The 22,872-nt window shown below is 35.4% G+C and overlaps 1 long non-coding RNA gene across 1 annotated transcript; it reads left to right on the forward strand.

The window, feature by feature from the left end:
• Positions 1-1,255: 1,255 nt before the first annotated feature.
• LOC123864218 lies at positions 1,256-19,608 on the forward strand. The gene is made up of 4 exons (XR_006795731.1): positions 1,256-1,267; positions 1,966-1,968; positions 2,263-2,267; positions 19,500-19,608. It is a non-coding gene; the product is annotated as an uncharacterized LOC123864218 (long non-coding RNA).
• Positions 19,609-22,872: the final 3,264 nt, after the last annotated feature.

Genomic DNA, 22,872 nt, shown 5'->3' on the forward strand with positions numbered 1-22,872 from the left:
CGAGAAAACCGAATTCAATTTATGTAAAATTTGACTGAGATTTCTATAAAAATAATACGATTTCATTCAATTTCAAGTTGGTAAGCCTAGTAATGAGGATCATTATTGTTAGATACATAATAATATCTACTCGTATTAGACCGTCGTTATTCAACTGGTCTGTTTTTCAGTGAATTAATGACGCTTTTGCAACTTCAAAACTAAACTTTAACTAATTTTAAACCCAATTTTATTCATATTTTTAAAACAGAAATGCTTGTCGGTTCAAAAAACATATGAAAAAAAAACTTGAGTTTAGAGAAACTGATGTTTTTTAAAAAGTTTGCTATGTAGGACCAAACTAAAGACTGATTAAAACAACAACTTTGTGAATAAATAGATAAGATTAGGAGTATGAAAATATGAAAACAATTTTTTTAATTTATTTATTAGCTGAAATAACTTTACATTGTAGACATAATCGTTTTTTTTCAAAAAATCTTTTCCTAAACGACTGTTCAACCCTTTTCGCGCGCTTGATTTCGGCGAAAATCATCGTACCTCTCACCCAAAACCGGACCAGCCGGAGCATTTTATACCGGGGATCTCTTTCTCATACAATGTTAGGTGAAATAGCAAACAGATTACCCACTCTTCTTCTTCTTCTTTCTTAGCCTTTGTTAATCCATTGTTGGACATAGGCCTCCTCACGTGCACACCATTCCTCTCGGTGTTGTGCGAGCCTCCTCCAAGTTTTTCCCGCCAGCTTGGTAATGTCGTCTGACCAACGGGAGGGCTGTCTTCCAACGTTCCTCCTTCCGGTGCGTGGCCTCCATTCCAGCAGCAAACGAGTCCATCGCTCGTCTGTAGTCCTACACACATGCCCTGCCCATCTCCATTTCAACCTGGACACTTTCAAAACAATTAAAGATTACCCACGTGCGCCGGCAATTCGGCGTACAGCGTCCCCTTAGGTAAGTATACGATGGCAATACTATATTAATTTGATAAATTACTAGTACGCACACGTTGCGTCCTCTAGACATCACAAGCTGAATTAATTAGCCAATTCCATCAGTATGAGCGAAGCGTACTAATTGCCCACCCAGCCGCGTTTCAGCAGAAGCTAAGTAAGTACACGTTAATGCAAAGCACATTAGTCCAATACAGTATAGCATCAATAACAATACTATTAGGTATGTAACTGCCTACAAATTATATACATGTAGGTAAAGACCTAGACTATTTATTTAAATAAGGTTATAGGTATATTTACTTTTAAAAATAAGTCATGAATTACTTAAGAGGAAAGCCAATGCGAATGACATAGACGATTTCACCTTCAAACTAGCAATTTTGACATGTCATGACCCTCTATTGACAATTAATCAAGCAGACATTTCAATCTGCGAAATTTACGCGGACTTTTAGTATTTTGACGTAGGAGGGTAAAAGATCCAGTACATGAACGAATAAGGACTACCCTGACTTTGACCTAAAATTAAGATATACATGTATGAGAATCGTTCTATATATAATTTTTATATTTTTTTTTATCTGTGTCTATACACAGTAGGTATACACTCTTAAATTATTTAAATATCAAAAACGCAAAAAAATGCGTGGTATTAATTATTATAAATTATTTTATTTAACAAAAGGATAAATTGCCAGTAAATGAACTGGGAATTTCAGTGAATGAACGAACTCTATCTAGTGCATAAACTCTCGATTCCTATTAATAAATTCTTAAGTATATTTTCGCCTTAGAATTTTAAAAAAAATGTCAGATTTTCAGTTTTTGACTTATTGTATATTTTTTTCTACATTTTGCGCGATAAATCAAAAACTATTTTACATAATAATAATAAATAAAACCTGTTTTAGAAGACTGCAAGTTACAATAGAGCCGCTTGGAACAATTTTTTTTGCTGTTTCTTCTGGTAATATTCACAATGCAGAAATAATAATCATCATGGTGTTTAGATGGTTTGCGCCAAATTATAAAATTTTTTTTTAGTAAAAGTAGTTAACTATTCTTATTTGCTCATAAACGCTACGAGGAAATACAGCTTCCACATATAAAAATTTGAGTCCAGGCCTTGCTGTTAGCTGCTAATGGGTTCTCAAAGTAGCCCGAGTATGCTTGTTTTACTGGGCACAAAAGGAAAGAATGAAAGGAGCTTACCCAGTACATCTTAAAAGATCCGTTATAGATACATGCATCCTGCCATGCCTTACCTATGCCAGCCAAACATGGGTCCAGACAAAGAATATAAAAAGAAATAGTGACTTGCTAAAGGGCGATGGCAAGGTGCATAAATTAAGCAAAAAATATTCAAAGTGAGAATTGAAGACATAAGAAAAAAGACAAAGCCTACAGACACCTTGAGACATGCCCTAAAACTGAAATGCAAATGGTCATATTGTATCGATTTTTACAGATGAAAGAAAGACAGGTAGGTAGACCGAAGACGCGTTGGTCTAATGCTATTGTGCAAATCGCGAGAGAAAATTAGCTTGATAGTACCAAAGACAGAGAGAAATGGGGATACCCAAGAGGGATCCATATCCAAGAAAGCAGAATACCAGAATAAATATAAAAAAAATTCAAAAGAAAAATAAAACCGACTTCAAAATCACAAACACTAAAAAGTAAAAAATAATTTAAGTTATTGTGGTTTTTGAAGTCGGTTTTATTTTTATTTTGAAAATTTTTTATTTCAAAATTTTTAGTGGCCCCACTGTACTATAATAATATGCCATGCCCAGCTAAAACCCTACTGTTTACTAAGCAATTACACTGATCGCGAGCAATTTGCTCTTATCCATTGAGGAGTTCTGTTCTCCATCTCAGAAGATATTCATCAGAACTTCATCAAATTTATATGGGACCACCTGCAAAGTATACCTAGCTTTTCAAAAAAAAAAAAAATCCAGATCGGTCCAGGCGTCTTTGAGCAATCGGTGAACATACATTAAAAAAAAAATTGAATTTGCTCTTATCCATTGAGGAGTTCTGTTCTCCATCTTCAAAGATATTCATCAGATCTTTACCAAATTTATATGGGACCACTTGCAAAGTATACCCTATCAAACAAAAAAAAAATCCAAATCGGTCCAGGCGTCTTTGAGTAATCGGGGAACATACATAAAAAAAAGATACCAACGAATTCAGAACCTCTTCCTTTTTTTAAAGTCGGTTAAAAATATACTAAGATTTACTAACATGGTGTTATACCATAGAGTAGCAAACAGAGGCAAAGCTTCTAAGAAGCGAGCAAAATTTATAACTATTTTGGTAGGGCTGGCACTGGAGGATACAATTTAATTAACAATAGTTATTTGTTCAACAAGATGGTAAAGTTTGTTTTTGTTGTGATTGCCTAGTTTAAATATCGATCTTTAAATATCGATCGATAGATCTAAATATCGATTTTGAACGAAATCAGTCAATTTAGAAAGAATTATAAATGGTGCCAACTTTTTTAAATTTTGGTTACAGGTTCCTATTTTGTGATCCCAGGGAGCTCTAAATATCGATTTTGAACAAAATCGGTCAATTAACAAAGAATTTCAAAATGGAGTCGACTTTTTTAAATTTTGGTAACAGTTTCTTATTTTGTGATCCCAGGGAGCTCTAAATATCGATTTTGAACGAAATCGGTCAATTAACAAAGAATTTCAAAATGGCGTCGACTTTTTTAAATTTTGGTAACAGTTTCTTATTTTGTGATCGCAGGGAGCTCTAAATATCGATTTTGAACGAAATCGGTCAATTAACAAAGAATTTCAAAATGGCGTCGACTTTTTTAAATTTTGATAACAGTTTCTTATTTTGTGATCCCAGGGAGCTCTAAATATCGATTTTGAACGAAATCGGTCAATTAACAAAGAATTTCAAAATGGCGTCGACTTTTTTAAATTTTGGTAACAGTTTCTTATTTTGTGATCGCAGGGAGCTCTAAATATCGATTTTGAACGAAATCGGTCAATTAACAAAGAATTTCAAAATGGCGTCGACTTTTTTAAATTTTGGTAACAGTTTCTTATTTCGTGATCCCAGGGAGCTCTAAATATCGATTTTGAACGAAATCGGTCAATTAACAAAGAATTTCAAAATGGCGTCGACTTTTTTAAATTTTGGTAACAGTTTCTTATTTCGTGATCCCAGGGAGCTCTAAATATCGATTTTGAACGAAATCGGTCAATTAACAAAGAATTTCAAAATGGCGTCGACTTTTTTAAATTTTGGTAACAGTTTCTTATTTCGTGATCCCAGGGAGCTCTAAATATCGATTTTGAACGAAATCGGTCAATTTACAAAGAATTTCAAAATGGCGTCGACTTTTTTAAATTTTGGTAACAGTTTCTTATTTCGTGATCCCAGGGAGCTCTAAATATCGATTTTGAACGAAATCGGTCAATTAACAAAGAATTTCAAAATGGCGTCGACTTTTTTAAATTTTGGTAACAGTTTCTTATTTCGTGATCCCAGGGAGCTCTAAATATCGATTTTGAACGAAATCGGTCAATTTACAAAGAATTTCAAAATGGCGTCGACTTTTTTAAATTTTGGTAACAGTTTCTTATTTTGTGATCCCAGGGAGCTCTAAATATCGATTTTGAACGAAATCGGTCAATTAACAAAGAATTTCAAAATGGCGTCGACTTTTTTAAATTTTGGTAACAGTTTCTTATTTCGTGATCCCAGGGAGCTCTAAATATCGATTTTGAACGAAATCGGTCAATTAACAAAGAATTTCAAAATGGCGTCGACTTTTTTAAATTTTGGTAACAGTTTCTTATTTCGTGATCCCAGGGAGCTCTAAATATCGATTTTGAACGAAATCGGTCAATTTACAAAGAATTTCAAAATGGCGTCGACTTTTTTAAATTTTGGTAACAGTTTCTTATTTCGTGATCCCAGGGAGCTCTAAATATCGATTTTGAACGAAATCGGTCAATTAACAAAGAATTTCAAAATGGCGTCGACTTTTTTAAATTTTGGTAACAGTTTCTTATTTCGTGATCCCAGGGAGCTCTAAATATCGATTTTGAACGAAATCGGTCAATTTACAAAGAATTTCAAAATGGCGTCGACTTTTTTAAATTTTGGTAACAGTTTCTTATTTTGTGATCCCAGGGAGCTCTAAATATCGATTTTGAACGAAATCGGTCAATTAACAAAGAATTTCAAAATGGCGTCGATTTTTTTAAATTTGGTAACAATATCCTGTTTTGTGATCCTAGGGATCCTCAGATATTGATTTTGAACAAAATCTATGACAGTTCAAGAAAATAGATTTTAAACACTATTTAAATTATTATCATTAACATTAAATTAAATGAAAACACGACGCGCGACGTGTACTGCAGCCCCTGAGCTTGAGCACAGGCCGAGCCGATATAAACCGATTTCTCTCCGTACGCGACGTAGCGCCTGTGCTCACGCACACACGCGCCTCAAGCTTGTAGTAGTGTACCTATCGTAGCGCGCTTGTATGAAGCTTTGACTCTGTTCGCTACACATGTGTTACAACGCAATACCACACTAACAAACACTCGTACAAACATACAGACAAGTATATACTCACACACACTCACACACACACATGGACGCACGCACACGCACTTTTGAACGGTTTGAACGGAACACGGTTTTGAAATTGAAATTGAAAAAAGTGTAAGAATTTGTAAGAAAATATTTAAAAAAGGTATATCAGCCGGTTTTTTATTCCAGCTCTTAATACATGTAAAAACGTCCAATCTGTTCATTTACTTGAGCCTTTACCCTAGTACCTAATTATATCGACCGCCCCATATCAAAACAAAGTAAATGTCATTTTTCCGAAAATCGTTTTATGTCATAAGCCTAACTTTCATAGTATGTCCCGTTGTATTGTAAGGACACCCACATTAAAGTAAAATTAAAAGCTAGTAAGTCGCTTTGACCATTTTAAAACATAGTAAGTCTATGAACTGGCTAGGTTTTTTATAGATTAATGCGCCTTACTAAGTTTTTCAAAGGAATTAGATAAAATAAAATAAATATCACCCATTATCTAAATACCATGTCAAAACAGTAAATACTTAATGATGCATTAAAACTTAAAAGTAAGATAGGAAAAGTCAATGACCTCTACATGTCAACTGTTAAATATGGCTTGCAAGGGAAATACTTTGCATACTTACATAATGTTTTTAAGGTTCCATATCTCAAAAGGAAACACGGGACCCTTATAGGATCACTTTGTTGTCTGTCTTTCTGTCCGTCTGTCCGTCTGTCGTGTCTGTCAAGAAAACCGATAGGGTATTTCCCGTTAACTTAGAATTATGGGCAGGTAGATAGGTCTCAACTCTCATAGCCCAAGTAAAGGAATAAATCCGAGAACAAATTTCGTGATTCTAGATCAACGGGAAGTACTGTATAGGTTTTCTTGACGGACGGACGGACAAATGGACAGACAACGAAGTGATCCTTTAAGAGCTCCGTTTTTCATTTTGAGGTACGGAACCCTAAAAAAGAAAGTGATGCACATCTAATGAATAAATGTGTAGGCCAGTCTTCACACTAAAATATTTAAACCCCTTTAATTTAAAAACTGTCATAGCCTAGTGGTTAGAACGTCCGCCTCCTAATCGAAGGTCGGGGGTTCGATCCTGGAATTACGCACTACTAACTTTTCAGTTATGTGCGTTTTAAGCAATTTAATATTGTATATCAAATCTTTGAAAAGAGCAACCGCCGAGTTTCTTGTTGAAGACTACGGCCTAAACTTCTCTTGAATTTAAACCACTTACTAGGTTTTGATCTGAGAAAGAAATTTGACATTAATTGACAAAATTGAGAGACCTAAGCTTGTATAAGAACACAGAAGTGTCATAATTCGTGTTCACTTTGCCTAACGTCTCTCGGAGAGCAGAGAGAGATTTAAACTGTTTCTTATAATCACTGGCCATATTTCAAATGCGAAAGTGTGTTTGTTGGTTTAATATTCAATCACGCTGCAACGGAGCAACCAGTCGACGTGGTTTTTTGCATGGATACATTTAAAGACCTTGAGAGTGACATCTCTCTCCGCATCGTATTCTTTATTGCTGAGGGTTGTGACCTCTTTCCATTATTCCTACATCTAATGGTAGGTTTTCTTGGGATGCGATGAGTTCAAAGAGCCTACGGAACTCGACTAGAAAAACGAGATTTTGACTCTTAGGTTTAACGGTTATGAATTAGTTATTATTATCAGTGATAAAATTGATTAGGGCTGCCAGGTAAAATGACATTTATCTCGGAAAATCAAAGAGTTTCCACGAGATTTTTTCCAAGTTTTCGCTACTAAGTACATATATTATGAAGAGGAAAGGTTTGTTTGTTTGTTATCGATAAACTCTGAAACTACTGAACTACTTGCACTAAAGACATAATCATCAACATCAACCGACAGACGTCCACAGTGAACATAGGTCTTTAATAGGGTCTTCCACATGCTACGGGTTTGCGCCGCCTGAATCTTTGCGCTTGCGCTTGACGACAATCATGCTTTAAAGAAAGCAATGATGAGGTCCAAGTTGGAGCACGCTTACCTGGAAGATGCCTATTCACTCTTGGCTTGCAGGTATCTATGGTATATATGGCAGGAAACACGGCCGCCGAAATGGCGTTCCAACCTTTAGGCTCTCCCCATTGCCCGCAGCATGAATCTGAGCTTCCTTATGATGGTTATATTATGTACATATAATATCTCATAAGAAATCTCTAACACACAATCCAGCTAAGTAAGTCCAATTTCGAAAAAAGCTAGCTAGCCGACAAATCTAACTCAGGCAGCCTTCGGGAACCTTCGAGATGTCTCTGTCCAAAATTCCTCAATGCTTGAAGAACAGTCTTTGAATAGTGCATATTGTCAGTGATGAAATATGGATCCGAAATATAGGTCTTTTTTTTGTACACAGGAAATGCCTGACGCATACCCCTCCGTCATGTGGGGCTTGCACCAAACTTGCACTACTACGAAATCCATTTCGGAACACGGCACCCGGAACGAGGCGCGCTATCTCCTAACATAGGTATAATACCTATTTAGAACACTTACTATCTGTCATCATAATCTATGACAACCTCCGAGTATTTACCTGGTAAAACCGTAACTTTAGAATAAAATTTAGTATATAAGCAGGCTTCATTTAGAAATGAAAAAATCCCTATTTTATTTTTCAACGATTATAAACACAACTTTCATTCAAAAATAATAAGCTTATATTCATTTTAAATAATGTTTTGCGACGAAATGACGCGCACAGTCCTTCCGCCATGACAGTCCAGTGGACACTGAATTCCATAGAGCGCCTGCAAGAAAATAAATAGCACAGGAAGTTTTTTGGTTAGTTTTAGATTATTTAAGAAACGAAAAACATTTAGTATAAAACTAACAGTTAAAATTGATTGCTAAACCTAAACATATCATTTTCTGGAGGTTGGCTTCAAAGTGTCAAGATGTTAAAGAAAACTTTTACAGAACAAGTTGCGAACAGCAATGTTTTCAACTTGTTTTTTTTTATTTATTGGGATAATGTATACTAAATTAAAAGAGGCCCTTATAATCTTCACAAACTGAAGTTTTTAATTGCATGTATTTAATAGCTGTTAATGCTTTAGAAAAATAAACAATTTACTTCAAAGTACAGCATTTTTGCGATTTGTCAAATAGCAATTACCTTAAGACGCGAAAAAATTGAAATAGGTTCCCAATATTCATACTAAATATGTTAAACGGTGTAGTTTTCGTACTACAAAACGTTGAGTACCTATCCACTTACTAATTTTTTTTTCATAATTAGCTAAACTTCGTTGTTCAATTAGTTGCTTCAACAACACTCGTCGATCGCAGATCCAGTGTACTAAGTAAATAGTGTTACTATACATCAGTGGCCCTAACAAATGTTGAAATTTTCCCCGGCCTTCATTGTCTTCGTAAAATACGATCCCCATCTTATTATGTCATCATAAACGCGGAGTTACTTAAAAACTTACTCGGCTTATTCGCAAAGAAATACATCGTGGAAAATTCGAGTTTCATCAATCACAAAACTTGTAATCGCTCCATCTTTGTGAAGTTGGGGAAGTTTGAAGTATCGCCTACTCGTACGACGAGCCGGGATAACCGCAGAAGTGTTACGAACTTTTCGCCAAGATTCCGTAGTATTACACTTACCCACTTTTGACATTACTGAATAAAACGAGAATTTCAGTACAGTTGTAATGAAAACTAAGTAGGATCAACTAATAACTATTATAAAATATTCTCTGGCAAGATATATCTTATTCTTTTATCACCGTTCTATCATAGAACAGCGAGAAACCGTGAAAGTTTGGACCCTTATATTTTGGTCGACATACAAATCTACTCGTACGAAAATTTTTGCTCAACGTTTCTGAAACGAACGGCTAAGGTGTGGAATGGCTTGTACTAGAATTCCCTCATTTCTGATACCAGGGCTTTCCCTCTCTGGTACTTAAAGATAATGCCCATAATGAAATAAATTAGAGAGACTTTTCATTATTTGGATTAGATTTAAAAGACCACTTTAGTAATAAGGCCGCCTTTACATCCTAGTACAATTATTGGCTTCCTTCTTCCTTTATGTAAGAGTATGTTCTGTAAATGTTCTTTTTCGCGCAATAAAGTTTTATACTACTAATACTAGTTCATAAAAGTCAAAATACATACCTAGGTGCGTAGTACTTACAAAACAACCTGGTTCCCGTCCCAAGACATTCCAGTTTGTATTAAACACAAATCACTTTTACACTGGAAGCGACACGCCGGAAAATTCCTGGGCCATTCCACGAGCCTCGGATTAATAAAATTCTTTGCCTGCGTGTGATTCTGTACATTGCCTTCTTCTTCTTCCTAGTCAGAACAACTTTGGCTGACAAAATTGATGCTCACTGCTATTAATTTTATGTCATTTTTAACCCCCGACCCAAAAAGAGGGGTGTTATAAGTTTGACGTGTGTATCTGTGTATCTGTCTGTGGCATCGTAGCTCCTAAACGAATGAATCGATTTTAATTTAATTTTTTTTGTTTGAAATGTGGCTTGATCGAAAGTGTTCTTAGCTATAATCGAAGAAAATCGATTCAGCCGTTTGAAAGTTATCAGCTTTTCTAGTTTTCTTATAGAGGCTTTTCTTAGAGAGGTGAGGTGTCGGGGTTTTTTTTAAATTTTGAGTTAGCGATAAACGATTTAATAAAGCAGATGGGCAAAGATAAATAAATAGGTTGCTATAATTTTAAATACAATAGAGAGATGAATTGCTAGAGTTTTAATAAAATCATCCACTCTATCCCGCGAGAGATTAACCATAAATATTGAGATTCTTTTTATTGACACCGTTCAGTAAAAATATGTCAACCATAAAATATGCGTAAAATATCATAAGCTTGCTCTAGCCTAGATCACTAGCATAACTTATAGTACGTATATAACCTATAAGGCATACGTTAACTATGTCGTTAACTTCAAATTTTATGACGCACCTGTAGGATCATCAAATATTAACTGCGAGTTTGCCACGCATAAAGTTGTAAAAATGATACCTATCTCCTAAAAGGCACATAAAATAACTTTCATCATAGTAAGTGGTATACGAATTTGAAGTCGTAGTTAACTTTATTCGGATAAAAGATTTTAAAATTCTTGAACCATTTGAAATATTAGTATTCAATCAATTCTTTATGAATTCTTTATAAAACTCCCTCGCCACTGCTCTTTCAATTCTGAATTCAAATAGCAAATAATTGCTACAGGTCTTCTTTCATAAGAAATCTATACTACCAATATTTTAAAGTGGAAAGATTTGTTTGTTTGTTTCTAATCGGTGAACTCAGAAACTACTGAACCGGTTTTAACCGTTCTTTCATAATTAGAAAACTACTTTGCCCAAAATTAACATAAGCTATATTATTATAAGATTTATATACCAACTCCACCCAAGCGAAGCCGGCGGATCAGCAAGTCCTAGATAAAATGGATGTTCGCTCACGCAATAAATTTTAGTTCCTAAATTGCATTTATTCATTAAATTGTTCTCCAATTTGTATCATAATTTACGATGATGCAATCATAATGAGGTCGCATCGATCAACATGCATTCTGCAGTGACACATTGAATTTTACCCCAGAATTTATCGAGTTATGAAGTTCAGCCATCATTTTCGTTGGTAGGTAGGGTATGCCTCAATAATTGAGTTGGCAATTTAACCCGTCAGCGTTGATATCATATTACGCATGTAGCACTACGGGTCACAATTTTGTTACAATATTCATATACCAAAAATCATACGACAGACTATTTGGTTCTAAGTATTATAGTTTGAAGTTTGAACTCCATCTATGTGGGTTCAGTACAGGCCATATAGAGTGATCCTAAATAAACAAAATATGTTAATATTAAAGTTGAAGCCGTAGGCAAAGTTATTTACCAAAAAGAATATTAAAAAAGTTTTCAGACATTACTAGTAAAAGTTGATAACCTTTTGCCCTCCAACTAACATTTAAAATATTTTAGTGATACCTATAATATACAACCACTTCTAGTAAATTCGCTTTTTGTAAGTATTAAATACCTATAACATTATTTGTTGGATATAATATAATAGTGCACATAGGTGGTACTACTTTCTAGAACAACAGCTGCTACTAGGGCATAATCCGAATACCGAGTGGTTGTTAAAGTCTAGGCGGTAAAAAGTAATGCTGCCAATGAAAGGATGTGAATATCAACACTGAGATAGGCATAATATATTATACAAGTACGCTGGAAGAAGAGTGCTATACAAAATGACTGTTATTTTTTGTGCCGATTCGAATCGATGCGACTTTGTCTTCAACGTTTACTTTCGCATGACGCTTACTACAACTGCTATCATCACCAAAAATCAACTTGCGTCAAAAACGGGTCGAAAATAGCAGTAGCGTACTTGTATTAATGGTCCTGAAATAGCATGCTAGGTGGTGCTCCTAAATCGATGATGCTAACTATATCAGTATTGCCATTTCTATTCAAAAAAACTATGGTGGTAGAATAAGAGTCAAGAGACGACTTTGCAATTACTTATATCTCAGTTCGCAATTTTACACTCTAATCCATGAAATGCATGAATGCATGGTAATTCTCGATCGAATTTCACCAAACTGCATACTGTGGCCACTCAAACTGCGAATTTGGTCCCGGAATTCGTCGACCGCTTCCCTTCGATATGTAAGTGGACCAATTACTGGATTTGCAGACGAGATTAAACGAACTTTGCTAGCTAGTGTTGCGGTATAATACGTCTCGGTGAACACTCAGGCTTTCAAAGTTACTGACATTTCTGCACCTAGCAGTTTCAGATTTCATTGGACTGGTGAATCAGATTATTAAGTCAAATCTAAATACATATCTATAATATATTAGCTATTGTAGAATGGTCTCTACATACAGGAAATTAGATGTCACCACAGGTTCTGTCCGCATAGAGTCTCAATCTCGCTAACGAAGTTTTCTCAGCGGAGTACCTACTAAAGTTTCAAGAAATTGGAGCAGCTGGGTTCCCGAACATAAGGCTGGAGGAAAACCTTGCTATTGCATTACCGTTTAGCATACGCTATCATTTGTAATCTACCAAAATTAATAATTAATTTACCTTTATTCGAATGCAAAGTGCATTTGCTGTAAGGTTTTCTGATGACTCTCTTGCTTTGTTCTTTGATGGCAAACCATCAAATCATAGTCAATGACTACCGAGATTATTTAAATTATCTCAGTGAAACTTGACTCTCGAGGCTGAGCTACAAACTGAAGGAATCACAATAGATCTCATAAGTAGGTCGCAGCGGTCAACACTAACCCACCCTCAGAGTAACCCAAATAATAAAACAAAGTACTTTTCTACTAACATTTAAATTCTTATTTCACATAAATTCTTTATCTCGAGCTGACTCGCTTCGGAGATTTAGCTGTAGTTTCTTTGGGATTTATTGGGGCTTTCGAAGATAGCGCGTGAGAGCATCAAGGTTTTGAAAGTATTTATTTACCACATTTTTTATTTATTTTGGCAACCGTACCGACACTTCATTCACTACAAAGTGTTGCAGATTGATTGCTAAACAATTATAATAATTACTAAGTAATTGAGAATAATCATGAATATGAATCGATAATGTTTTCACACAAGAGACCTATTAATATTATTATTAGAGTATAAAATCAACCTACAGGTAAACCTACCTATCAACCTACTATTAAAGCCGTAAACGGTGACGGTTTTAACACAAAATAAATTTTGTTGTAATTATTTTCAATTCGTAGGAATTTTTCCTTTTCAATACTTTACCTAAAAATAGAAATAAAAGAGGATGCTCGTTTCAAGTTACTATTTGTATTTCAGATTCAAGGAAATATGGAGTGGTCGGCTCAAATTAATGCAAAAAGAAAAGCTTTAATTAGCGCCTACTGAAGGCAAGCTCATCTAATTAAAACTGAAGGAATAAAACTTTTGTTTTTATTGTATAAAAACTTTTACCTTTACTTAATTTTAGAATATTTTTACCAAAGCCACCAAAGCGTGCTCCGCTTGAGAATCAAATTTACAGAACAATATTGTCCAGTTTTTTGGCTCACATTTTATTTAATTATAGACTTAAACAAACAAGTGAACATAAATTCTACCACACTATAAGTAAACCAAAGGAGTAGATAAAAAACCGAAACTGGTGTTTGTAATTTTCAGCCCAAAACATAGACAGTCTATGCTAGGGCTGACAATTTTCTTCTTACTGCTATCAAAACCTTTGATAAATTATATTTTTATGCAGCTATACCCAATTAGGTAGTGACGTCAATTAGAGATTAATTACTAAGAAGTATCACTATCCCTATCCGCTATCAACGTATCCGTTTCCATTATTTTGAAGCACTTACGATTACGAAGAAAAGGTTTATCTACCTCATCCCATCATTCCCTCGGCTAACCATGTTCACGATTCTATACTACAGACAAGTGTAAATTAAAAATTTATAACACCCCCGACGATCCAAAGTATCAGAGTTTTCCAAAACATCATTTTCAAATAAATAATTATGTATCAAGGCAACGTCCATCTTGACAGCTTGACATTTGTCAATTGACATAATATTATGAACCTAACGGTTATGTAACCTTCTTTTCTACAAGAAAACTAGAAAAGAGCTCATAACTCTTAAACGGCTGCACCAATTTTTTTGGATTATAGCTAAGAACACTCTCGATCAAGCCACCTTTCAAACAAAAAAAACTAAATAAAAATCGGTTCATTCGTTTAGGCGCTACGATGCCACAGACAGATACACAGATACACAGATACACAGACACACAGATACACAGACACACAGATACACAGATACACACGTCAAACTTATAACACCCCTCTTTTTGGGTCGGGGGTTAATAAATCGATATTTCAATCTATCTCAAATCCACGAAGATGGAGCGATTACAAGTTTTTAGATTGATGAAACTTCGAGTTTTCTAATGTGTTTTTTGTGAATGATTCGAGCAGAAGGAAACTTTTTAAAACAACTTTGCCTTGCGGGGCTTGCGCAAAATTTTACTAGTTTTATTAGTGTTTTTTTTAAAGAAGTTCACAGTTTTTAGTTTCATTTTGCGTGGCACAACTATGAAGTTAACCATGTCGAGAATCGACAAAGTCCGACCAATTATCGTGATCTTCCGATTATTAAAAAAAAAATTTTCGTAATATATTTCTAAAATACAGAAGTTCTTTAAAAATTAAACAAATCTTAATTGAGATACGTATAACCTTGGTATAGCCAATTAACTTCAGGCAATATTACCTACTTACCTTACAACTCTAAGTAATTATTGTAGGTTGAAAAGTACAGTAAAAGTAGAAAAAATTCTAACATTCTCTCGGTGCCTATGCAGACCTTTTTGAATTTTATTAACAAATTCAAATTACTAAGCAAGTATTATTTTAGTTACGTTAGAGGTGTCAGGTGGCTGAGTTATATTAATTATTTTAACTATCTATAGACTGTTAAAGGAAATTCTAATCGTTCTCAAAACTCAAGATAATTTTTTTAATAAAAATTGACATATTTTATCCCGCAGCTGGTCAAAGTCTTTAACTCTGATTTTGGATGGGCTACTCCTTAGCCTATAGTTTTTTAACTAAAGACCAAGTATTCTTTCCATTCTCTTTTCTGCTGCCTTTCTCTCGATACTCGATCTACAAAAATGCCTTTAAAATAACTTTGAGTAACATGTTAACTCCAAAAAACTTTCGTGAAAACGGAGGCGTACCTACGTGCTTACGCATAGAGAATTGGATGGATGTTTACTCAACATTCAACTTGTTCGTCATCCTGAGCAATTAACTAAGCAATTAGCCCTATACTTAGTCAAATCATAATATTTGAAGGCCCTAGAGTCTAGACATAATAGTGGACACTTTCAGTGGCGACTGATGACTAACCTGTTGTTATGTAGAGTCTCTACTCTACCGATGCTGCACAAGCGACTTTTAGCACTTCGTATATAGGTAGGTACTAAAAGCGAAGGGCAAACGTAAACATAATTTAAAATACTCTGTTTTCTCCAACATTCCATTTTCCCTTCCATTCTGAAACATGCTGTCAATAAGTCATGAACCAAATAGGTCGATGATCTTTAGAAAGGTTCCAACTTAGAAGAACAACAACTTCAAATAAATTATACGATTTAAGAATCGAGAATATTTTTTACAAAGTGTACTAAGAAATTAAAGGTACCTTTGATATAAAACATTAAGTAGATAATGCATTTTCCCCATAAGTCGCCTCAGGAAAGCGTCGGATGTTTGTAGCCTCCCCCTTGTTTGTCCGTGTCGAAAATATTGACTCAAACAACGACTTATGCCCCGCAATCAACTTCTTAACCAAGTCTCCATGACAAACATATTTATACAAACGACTACTGAAGCCACAGCTTTGCTTGTTTAGCTTTTGCTTTTTAACACAAATCGGCAAATGACAAATCACATCTTGCAAATGAAGGGCTGGCTCATTTTTTGCGCAACGGATCAGCCTGGCTGTCCAACGCGGAAATGCAGCCACCATTCACCACCACCATTCCACGCGGGCATGATTTATATAGTAATTAGATAAGGCTAGCTTTAAGTTTTTTGTAAAAAGTAATAAATAGTAGTAGGTACTTATTAATTTATAAAATATTCTATTGCCGCTATAACAATAAATACTAAGTAAAATTTTCTTGGAAATTGTACTCAACATGAAAAAAGGAGAATCCAGCATAGCATCACAGATAGCATAGCATAATTTTTTTTGATGCATTTACTGGTAAGTACTTATAAATACTTAGACCTGCAGGATAGGATTGTATTCATCATCATTAATTTACATTCTTCATACTTCCACACCTTCATCTTCAATGTTTACAGAAAACTCTACAAAAAAATCTATTAGTAGGTACTAATTTATAGTTTAGGTAATTTTAAATCTACATAAGATTTTAACGATCCTGTGCCTAGCTCATTCCGCGAAAATAATGCGGAAATATGATACAAACTTGTTTTACTCTAACAATGGCACTATTACAGTAATTGGTTCTCTAAAAGTAGGGCAGGGCGACGGGATAAAATATTATTATTCTCATACATTTTACCTGATATCATTATTCTTGTTGGGCTTGTTAGGAGCTTTATAGGTAAGTGTAGTAAGATATAGTTGGTATCGATATCGCGGCAATCTTATTAGACAAAATACATCTAGTAGTCCCTATGTTGCTTTGGGAATAATATATATAATCAATAACTATCATCATGAGCCCTTTGGGATACCTCGGCTAAAAGTTTCAACCAACCACATTTTCATACATAACTATTGTTACTAGGTATACCTTGTATGTTACTGTCACCATCTCAACTCAACCCTGGTTTCCTGTCAGAATAAGAACAGTTTAGGCCATCGTCCACTACGCTGACCAAGTGTAGATTGGCAGACTTAATACACCTTTGGCATGCAGGTTTCTTCGTTAAGTATATTTCTAACTCCAAAAACTTAGAAAGGCTCGGAATTGAACCCTGGCCTGGAATTTTTAACCACTAGGCTATTACCGATTTTTACATAAAAGTACTGTATATTAAGTGAAACCCTTACTTATCTAATAGGTTACCACGTCATAATTATAACCATGGTATACCACGATCAATTTCGATGTAATACTCTTGGTTAGGTTAGGTTAGACTCCTGCCTCATGCCTCACTGTGGCAGGCTCTTAGTCGTCGCTCGTCTACCCTAATCAGTATGCAGCACAATGTCGACATCCTAACAAAATTCCCGAACCGCCTGCGGGACGCAAGATAAACATCTGAAATAAGGCTGTTACGCTGGAACGCAAGGCACATGACGTGTGATGCTGCATAATTCCATATTATCACTTTCACTGGTGCTGCATATATAATAATCATTAATCAGATATAATCACACTAATATTATAAAGGCGAAAGTTTGTATGTGTGTGTGTGTGTGTGTATGTTTGTTACTCCTTCACGCAAAAACTACTAGACGGATTTGGCTGAAATTTGGAATGAAGATAGATAATATCCTGGATTAGCACATAGGCTACTTTTTATCCCGGAAAATCAAAGAGTTCCCACGGGATTTCGAAAAAACCTAAATCCACGCGAGCGAAGTCGCGGGCATCGGCTAGTAATCTCATAAAAGACTTCAGTCACTTACATGAGAACTTAATTTTAAAACAAGTGTAAATTAAAAATTTATAACACCCCCGACAAGTGAAGGTTACAGTAACTAGAAAAGAGCTGATAACTTTCAAACAGCTGAACCGATTTTCTTGGATTATAGCTAAGAACACGCTCGATCAAGCCACCTTTCAAACAAAAAACTAAATTAAAATCGGTACATTAGTTTAGGAGCTACGATGCCACAGACAGATACACACGTTAAACATATAACACCCCTCTTTTTGGGTCGCGGGTTAATAATGAAATTAATATATGTGCAAAGTTCACCATTAGGTACATTTTAAGTTAGATTCAAAGCACGACATAGTATGAAGGTACGACTGCTGGATCTATTTGAGAAGGCTTATCACAAAAGATGTGAACGGATTTTATTTAAATTTTCACCCAGATTTTCTCTCAGAGAAAGTCCGTACCCTCGAACTATGCGAAGTCAGGTGGTACGTATGCACTTCATGAAACGTTGAAAGAAACACATTGATCCTGGCCGGCAGCTGTAGGTACTGAAATGTTAAATTTTAATTTAGAATTCTTTTTGATTACCTGGAAATTATTCATTAACAATTCCAACCCTATAGAATTTTCATAAATCTTACCAGAAAATCTGTTTTTAAACAGGCATTTTTATGTTTGTTACACGCATGGTACCTATCTATAAAAATGTGTTTTATTACTGTTTATAAACCACGCCCTTAAACATGCTACATACCCCTGAAGTTTATTACAAGGTATACTTACAATAATTTTTACGTCTACAGGCTCTATGGCTAATTAACATAACGAGTTAATAGCGTACGGTGTTGAAACCACTCGTATAGCTGTTCCATGGACGGCTTTAACTAATAAATATGACCGCGTTAGTTACTTAGATATTACTAGCTAAAAGCTCCTAAGGGACTTTATTACTAGCACTTTGCATAATAAACTTCAGTTTAAACTCCTCAAAGGAAGCTTACAAAACGGGAGGTAGTAACACTAGTAACGTTGCAAATGAAAAAGCTATTTCATAACGGCTGATACAATCAAAGCATTTTCATCATGACGAACCAAACAGTATAATTATACTGTTTGGTTTCTGATCAAATAACTTTTTTTCTTTAATCGAAATGTTTTTGGCCCAGTGAATACACTTTACTCACTAAATGAGTCTAAAGTGAACTCACTTTAGACTCATTTTCAGCGATATTTTGCTGAAATTCCTAAGTCCAAAAGTCCAAAAGAGATGTCGTTAAATAGCAACATGTTGGCTACCGCACTATGCTCTTTCTAAAATTGTTCAAATGTTTTGTATATTTTGTACGTACCTACACTACACGACGGTGTAAGTAAGAGAATTTCTGGAGCTTTACTATAATATTATTTTCATCGCATTTTTTGACACGATGTTATTCAGTCTCTTCGCGTTATATTAAATTCCAGACATATCAAGTAAGTTGATTTCACGTATCTGAACTTCATTCTACTTTAATAAGTTCTGTATACATTCTACATAACGTAAGAATATTTTGTTTGTAAAAGTTACATGCAGGTACTACTGACCTGATTTTGATAAAAAATCTTATACAACCATCTAAGTATGTACGGTCGACCTCACTTAAGACCTTTTCCTATAAACACGCCACACACACCCAACGCATGTGCATAACCGTGCTACGCGAATATGATCATTAAGGTGCTAAACGACTTACGGCTTTTGACTCTGGAATAATAGTAGGTACATTACTGTCCAGGCCGGAAATAAAGCAATTGCCGGCCGAGTAATATTGGAATGACGAGGCGAAGCCGAAAACTTCCCAAATGAATTTAAAAGGACGAAACCCCAACCGAGTCTCGTTTGTCTCGTCCTCTTAAACACCGCTTAAACGATGTATAAATCGCACGAACTTGTTAGCGGAATAGCTGTAGCGCAATTCGTATTAAGTCGTTAAACACTGGAAAAACTCGAAGCAGTAAAGTGCAATTTAAACTGTCCCCTCGCAAAAACAAACGAGTCACATGTTTGTTTAGGAAACTTTGCCAATTTTCTGTGAAAACAGTCTTTTGCTATAGCAGTTCATGTAATAATACGTATTATTATTTTAGCTTAGGCCAGGTGTCTGGTATCGACTGTGGATTACGGGGCCCTAGATTCGATTTACGGGTGGGGCCAAAAATAGTTAGACATTAGATTTTTCTGATAAACCCTGAAAAAGACCGAAAATGATACAGAAATGTTAAAGTTATTATAATAATATAGATATAAGACGGCCTGAAATAATAAAAGTAGGAACATCATTGGAACAGTAGCTCGTTACTTAGATGTATAAAAACGAAATGGAGAGATAACAAACGAATTGCGAGCATCGTGCCTAAGCATTGACGGAGCGCGAGAAATAAATGATTTGAATAATAGATAGGCACTCACTTTTTACGTTTGATTAATTAATTTTCTCGCGCTTAGTAAATATATGAACTGTAGATATATTTATATCATTTACACAAATATATTGTAACACTCCAGATAGGCAAAGCTTCTATAAAAGAGTGCAATAGTACCCAATTTGAATAAATGATTTACTCTTGACTTAAAAGTCAAGTACGTTTTGGTAACTACCTTTGGTTAGCTTTGGAAAGTGCCAAGAATAATTATGGATGGGTTCCCAACGAGTCACACAAAATCGTGTAACAGTGTGACTCATTGGGAATCCTTTGAAAATGTTTTCCCAAGGAGTCACACCCACAGCTACAATGTGACTCGTTGGGAATTACAATGGATAATAAGTTGCAACTTGTAACTCTCTGTGACTCGTTGAGAAAACATTTTGGATGGATTCCCAACGAGTCACATTGTTACACGATTTGGTGTGTGATGAATTATAGTCTACTAGTAAAGGTCTTTGGTAGTTACCTATTGACTGGCAGGTCGTATTGAAAAATAGATAGCTATTTCAACTAGAGAAAGAAGTGCAGTGCAGCTTTTATGCTTCTATGACCTGCATGGCATTGGGTAGTAATTAAATTCATACAATCTGACCTGCATCACAGACTTTTTCTTTTGATTCGCATATATACTCGTAGTGACTCAATAGGTCATTCTATTTTAAATTACTTAGGTTTTTTGTGCACTGGGACGGCACTAATGATGCCGTATGCTTCCTGCGCCTCATTACACTCGCGCTTAAGTTCATTTACTTTCCAATATTGAAAAACCGGCCAAGTGTGCGTTGGGCTAGCACAAGAAGGGTTCCGCATTATTTGTTGTACAAGGTAATGCATGTACTTTTTATTTTTTTTGTTATATGCATGGCAGTCATTTTGTTGCCATCTTGATTATTTGTTGTTATAGCAGCAATAGAAATACCTACACACTCTGTGATTTCAACTCTCTACTTATACAGCCCGTTAAATGATGGATGGACGGACGGACAGACGAACATACAGCGGAGGCTTAGCTGAAAAGAACCGGGAAACAGTGGATATTAATAGTGTACCTTTCTTTTCTTTTTTTCGCTGCGTTGTCATCTTCAATAGAAGATTCACTATCTCCAATTGAATACTATAAGAAATATCAGATTTCGAACCTTTTTGGATCTAGCAGTTTTAGTGATTCACTATATTTACTATCACAAGGGTCTATTATTCTAAATTTGTAAGATTTTACATGGAGCGACAGCTATCTGATCTCCAAACGAGTAAAGCTTTAGAATAAGTAATGTTATAAATGTTGAATTACGCACTACTTAACTTGTATAAGTTGAACTTCGAGGCTTTTCATGGTTGCCCTGAAAGGCTAAAAACCTCATTCTTCGAACTTCAGTTCTTCATCTATACTAATATTATAAAGAGGAAACCTTTGTATTTTTGTATTTTTGTATGTTTGTATTGAATAGGCTCAAAAACTACTGGACCGATTTCAAAATTTCTTTTACCATTACTTATAGGGATTCTTCCGAATCCGTATAAGCTATATTTTATCCCGGAAAATAGAAAAAATAAATGTCCACCCGTGCGAAGCCGGGGCGGGTCGCTAGTCTACAATAAAGTACGAATACATTTAGATTAATAAACAGATCTTGCATAAACCACTGGAATAGGAAGACATGATAAGTTGAAAAATACCATTACGTATACCCTAAGTAGGTCAGCTTTTTAAAATTCGTCTTTTGTGAACTCTGACTCGGCGCTAACGATCCCTTATTCATCACACGGCTCATTATCCTCACACTTAAGATTATTTACTTTCCCATTTAATGAATAAAGAGATTATGAACAACCCATCGCCGGCTCACTACAGAGCACGGGTCTCCTCTCAAAGTGATAAGGGTTTTGGCCATAATCTCCCACGCTGGCGGATCCGGGGTGGGGATGCCCCGCACACCCGCACAGTCCCCGCACTCACTCGCTGCAGATGACGGTGTGCGGGGCGTCCCGCCACCTCATACCCTGATTGCTATCGGGTATAATTCCTGTCGCGTACTATTATCATCAAAACTTGAATTAGTTAACTTGGTCATGGTAGCTGTCGACGCTATGCTGCCTGTCTACCAATATGCTTATCCAGCCTAGCGGCCAAGTAATCACGTTTCCAATCACGATTTAGTAATCTACCGTTTGCCGATTCACTTGTCAAAGACATCTGCTCCTTGAATGGCCCAGTGTCCCAGTCTAGTGACGAGAAGATTAAAATGTCACACGCAGTAACTGACTTTGCTTTTTTTAAAGATCCGTAGTAAAACAAGAAACACTTATAGTTTTGTCCAATCCGTCTGTCCATCTGTCTGTGTGGCACAGCCAAAAATAAACTATAAGAGCTGTAAAGTTGAAATTCAGCTCAGTTATAAAAATCTTTTACCGCTACATAGAAGCTCTAATTACTGATACCCGCGACTTACAAAGCGTGGATTTATGTTTTTAAAAAAACTTTGATTTTCCGGGATAAAAAGTAGCTTATGTCACTCTCCAGGTCTTTAATCTAGGCAAATAATCATGTCAATCCGTTGCTCTGTTGTGACTTGTGGCGTAATAGAAGGTAAAACCAACAAACAATCACTTTTTCACATTTTATAAGGGTAGTGGGGGTAGTGCTGGGCAGTGATATCAATTTTCGA

Source organism: Maniola jurtina, chromosome 1 (genome assembly GCF_905333055.1).
Source record: "Maniola jurtina chromosome 1, ilManJurt1.1, whole genome shotgun sequence".
NCBI classification, from domain to species: domain Eukaryota; kingdom Metazoa; phylum Arthropoda; class Insecta; order Lepidoptera; family Nymphalidae; genus Maniola; species Maniola jurtina.